This window comes from Sinocyclocheilus grahami, unplaced genomic scaffold (genome assembly GCF_001515645.1).
Source record: "Sinocyclocheilus grahami isolate Dianchi unplaced genomic scaffold, SAMN03320097.WGS_v1.1 scaffold1110.1, whole genome shotgun sequence".
Classification (NCBI taxonomy): domain Eukaryota; kingdom Metazoa; phylum Chordata; class Actinopteri; order Cypriniformes; family Cyprinidae; genus Sinocyclocheilus; species Sinocyclocheilus grahami.
In genome coordinates this window covers 10,656-15,763 of record NW_015506289.1, presented here as the reverse complement: position 1 = coordinate 15,763, position 5,108 = coordinate 10,656, and the positions used below count along the sequence as shown (strand labels likewise).

At 36.1% G+C, this 5,108-nt stretch overlaps 1 pseudogene; it reads right to left on the bottom strand.

Annotated features, from left to right (window-relative positions):
* LOC107566892 (zinc finger protein 850-like) overlaps window positions 1-5,108 on the bottom strand; it is a 17,417-nt pseudogene that overhangs the window by 10,266 nt on the left and 2,043 nt on the right.

Genomic DNA, 5,108 nt, shown 5'->3' with positions numbered 1-5,108 from the left:
TAACTGTTTTAATCAGGGCCGGACTGGGACGCAATTTCAGGCCAGGGAATCTTACACTCATCCAGGCCACACAGAAAAAAAGGGGCCAAAATTTTATTTTTTGGGGTACAACAGCTTGTCACTAGAGCAGTACTCTTAAAAGGACATCTTTGTAGCATTTTTACCCCTAATAGGTACATATTAGTACCTTAGAGTAGTAATGCGTACCCTTAAGGTATGTAGGCCTATACTAGGGGTAAAAAGATGTCCTTTTAAGGGTACTGTTCCGTGACAAGCTGTTGTACCCCAAAAGGTGCCATTTTGGCCCCTTTTTTTCCTGTGTATAGCCTATACATCCACAACAATTTCTGAAACCACAGACAACCCTATTATCTGTATGGCCATCACATAAATAGGTCTAAATCCTTAGTCTGGGGCTGTGGAAAATAATTAAAGGTTCTCTCTTGCACTGCACCTTCACTTCCCTTTCCCTTTTTGTCATTTTCCCCAATATCAAAAGTCTCCCCTTTTTTTCTTGCCTTTCACTTCTTCACCAGCAGGCCTACTGTTATGAACAGAACTGTGTCCACCTTGTTGAAACAACCACCTCATTTCAATTTGTTAGCACAGAATGTTATTTATCTTAAAATGACTTAAGTACCCTAGATTTAACAAACCTATATTTCATACAAATATACACTACCGGTCAAAAGTTTTTGAATAAGATTTTAAATGTTTTTAAGAAGTCTCTTCTGCTCACCAAACCTGCATTTATTTGATCCGAAGTACAGCAAGAGCAATACAATTTTAAAATGTAATTTATTATTTCTGTGATCAAAGCTGAATTTTCAGCATGATTCCTCCAGTCTTCAGTGTCACATGATCCTTCAGAAATCATTCTAATATGCTGATTTGCTGTTCAAGACACATTTTGTATTATTATTATTATCAATATTTAAAACAGTTGAGTACATCAGGATTCTTTGATGAATAGAAAGATCCAAAGATCAGCATTTATCCGAAATAAAAAGCTTTTGTAACATTATACCACACTATACCAAAAGCTTGAAGTCATTATAATTTTCAACATAATAATAATAAATGTTTTTGAGCAGCAAGTCATCATATTAGAATGATTTCTGAAGATCATGTGACTGGAGTAATGATGCTGAAAATTCAGCTTTGAAATCACAGGAATAAATTACATTTTAAAATATATTCAAATAGAAATCAGTTTAAAATAAAAAATATTTAACAATATTACTGTTTTTGCTGTATTTTGGATCAAACAAATGCAGGCTTGGAGAGAAGAGACTTCTTTAAAAACCTAACTGATCAAAACCATTTGACTGGTAGTGCATTAAAACACATTTTCTAAAGTGCCTAAATGTCAAAATTAGAACAATATATTTGTTGAAAAATTCTAATAATACACTACCGGTCAAAAGTTTTTGAATAAGATTTTAAATGTTTTTAAGAAGTCTCTTCTGCTCACCAAACCTGCATTTATTTGATCCGAAGTACAGCAAGAGCAATACAATTTTAAAATGTAATTTATTATTTCTGTGATCAAAGCTGAATTTTCAGCATGATTCCTCCAGTCTTCAGTGTCACATGATCCTTCAGAAATCATTCTAATATGCTGATTTGCTGTTCAAGACACATTTTGTATTATTATTATTATCAATATTTAAAACAGTTGAGTACATCAGGATTCTTTGATGAATAGAAAGATCCAAAGATCAGCATTTATCCGAAATAAAAAGCTTTTGTAACATTATACCACACTATACCAAAAGCTTGAAGTCATTATAATTTTCAACATAATAATAATAAATGTTTTTGAGCAGCAAGTCATCATATTAGAATGATTTCTGAAGATCATGTGACTGGAGTAATGATGCTGAAAATTCAGCTTTGAAATCACAGGAATAAATTACATTTTAAAATATATTCAAATAGGAATCAGTTGTTTTAAATAAAAATATTTAACAATATTACTGTTTTTGCTGTATTTTGGATCAAACAAATGCAGGCTTGGAGAGAAGAGACTTCTTTAAAAACCTAACTGATCAAAACCATTTGACTGGTAGTGCATTAAAACACATTTTCTAAAGTGCCTAAATGTCAAAATTAGAACAATATATTTGTTGAAAAATTCTAATAATGAACACACTATTGAAATACGTGACTCATATTATTTTTGTGTGTTGCTGTGTGCTCTAGCTCCCTCCCTCCCTGTACAATAAATCCATGTGAATGGATATTAGCAGTATTAGCAGTTTAATTCTTAACTAATAAAGACAAAACTCTTTAGAGTATTTACAGATGAAGCTGACCTGCACTTGAAGCCCTGAACAGGTCAGTGATGTTGCTACACTTCTTCTGGACGCTTCCTCGTGAGCTGATTCGTATATCTCAGCGCTGCCAGTCAAGACCGATTTATGATCGATATATTATCTAATGAAAAAATCGGAAATGATCACTTTGGTACATTGAAAACGCATAAATATAAAATATTATTAATAATAATAATAATTCTCCCGGTGCTCCCGATGGCAGTCCGGGCCTGGTTTTAATTCATTTTAAATCAATTTTAGTTTAAGTTTTTATTTCTGTAACAGGGCTGACGAGACGCGAGACATGTGGATCCATCTGCAGGCTTTATTAAAGAGATGTGGTAAACAGGCAGGGTCAAAACACTGGCAAACAGGTATATGGAGGGCAAAACACAAGAATAGTCACAGGGCTAGCGTAGGTCACCGATCAGCAGACAGAATCACAGGGGCGAGACGAAGAAATCCAAGAAAACAGGCAAAGATCAAAACCGCAAAAACAGGCAAGGCAAGGCAAGGCAAGGCAAGGCAAGGCAAGGCAAGGCAAGGCAAGGCAAGGCAAGGCAAGGCAAGGCAAGGCAAGGCAAGGAGACTCGGAAAGGGGTACAGGCTAAACAATACTCAGCAGAGAAACGTGGTTAGAGTGGGTGTTATATAGTGAATGAGGTAATTAGACAGCTGTGTGCAATGAGTGCAATCAGGGCAGTGTGCAAATTGTGCAAAGCATGATGGGAAATGTAGTCCGGGGTGCTATGCAACAGTTTGTGTAGTGCGAGAGTCAATGTAAATGGAAAGGGTGACATCTGGTGGTGAATAAACAGAAGTCCATGGACTGAATTCGTGACAATTATTATTTTTATGATTATTTTAATTCCTTTTATGTAAAGCACTTTGAATTACCATTGTGTATGAAATGTGCTATATAAATAAACTTGCCTTGCCTATTTAGTCTTAATAATTTTCTTATTAATTTTATTCCCATTGAGACAAAACAGTGAACAAATTAGCTATCTCAAATGAAATAATATTTGCTCACTGTGACACAGAACAACGCTTTTCCGTATGAGTCACCAGACTACGTAAATGTTTGAAACTCTTTCCACACTGAGTACAGTGGTACGGTTTCTCTCCAGTATGAACTCGCTCATGGATTTTCAGGTTTCCAGACTGATTGAAACTCTTGCCACAATAGGAGCACTTTTAAGGTCTTTCTCCAGTATGAACTCTTAAGTGCATTTTTAATTCGGCCGCTGTAATAAAGCTCTTCCCACACTCACAACACACATGAGCTCTCTCACCGGTGTGTATTTTCTGGTGCTGTTTACAATTGCTCAGCTGCGAAAAACACTTTCCACAAAAAGAACAGACATAAGGCTTCTCATTTGTGTGCACCTTCATGTGTCGTCTGAGACCTGAGGATGAATTAAAATCTTTACCACACTGATCACAGTTAAACGACTTTCCTCTAGTGTGAACGTGCAGATGATTTTGTATTTGTGAAAGTCTTTTCACACCGAGGGAGGTGGTACGGTTTCTCTCCATTGTGTTTTTTCTGATGCCGTTTATAAGTGTCTAGTCGTGAGTAACTCTTTCCACACTGTGAGCAGGTGTGCAGCTGTTTGGTTTCTGTTCTTTGAGTTTTGAAGTCACATTTCTCATCAGCTTCATTCGGTTCTTGACTTCGCTCTTTCATCTCCAACCAGTCTAATAAACAACTTAGAATCAGTTCAAGTGAACACTGCATTTATCATCCATTCTTATTATTTTACAGCTACCAAAACAGTCAAGAATGAAGAATCAAGAATGGACACCAACCTGTTTGTTCCTCAGTATCTTCATGTTTTATTCTGGATGGTTCTGCATCTCTTATATCTTCAATCTCCTCTTCAACGAACTCCATCTTTAAAGGGGTCATATGATGTTGCTAAAAAGAACATTATGTTGTGTATTTGGTGTAAATAAATGTGTTTATGCAGTTTAAGGTAAAAAAAACATTATTTTTCACATACTGTACATTTATTGTTTCTCCTATTTCTCATCAGCTTCATTCGGTTCTTGACTTCGCTCTTTCATCTCCAACCAGTCTAATAAACAACTTAGAATCAGTTCAAGTGAACACTGCATTTATCATCCATTCTTATTATTTTACAGCTACCAAAACAGTCAAGAATGAAGAATCAAGAATGGTCACCAACCTGTTTGTTCCTCAGTATCTTCATGTTTTATTCTGGATGGTTCTGCATCTCTTATATCTTCAATCTCCTCTTCAACGAACTCCATCTTTAAAGGGGTCATATGATGTTGCTAAAAAGAACATTATGTTGTGTATTTGTTGTAAATAAATGTGTTTATGCAGTTTAAGGTAAAAAAAAACATTATTTTTCACATACTGTACATTTATTGTTTCTCCTCTATGCCCCGCCTTTCTGAAACGCATTGATTTTTACAAAGCTCATCGGTCTGAAAAGCGAGGTGTGCTCTGATTGGCCAACATTTGGGCGGCGTTATGCAAATCTTCCCACATAGTGATGTAGATATGTGGGGGCGTGTTAGAACGAGCTGTTTTAGGTAGGTGTGGCTGACTCTTAACTTTTATAAAGAATATCTCTTTGGATTTGAGACTTTAGTCTTTGCAACTTTACAGATCTTCTTTTGTGACCACAGTATGAGCGCACAGTGAGTGTGCAGTGACCTCACATTGTGACCACAGTATGAGCGCACAGTGAGTGTGCAGTGATCTCACATTGAGACCATCGTATGAGCGCACAGTGAGTGTGCAGTGACCTCACATTA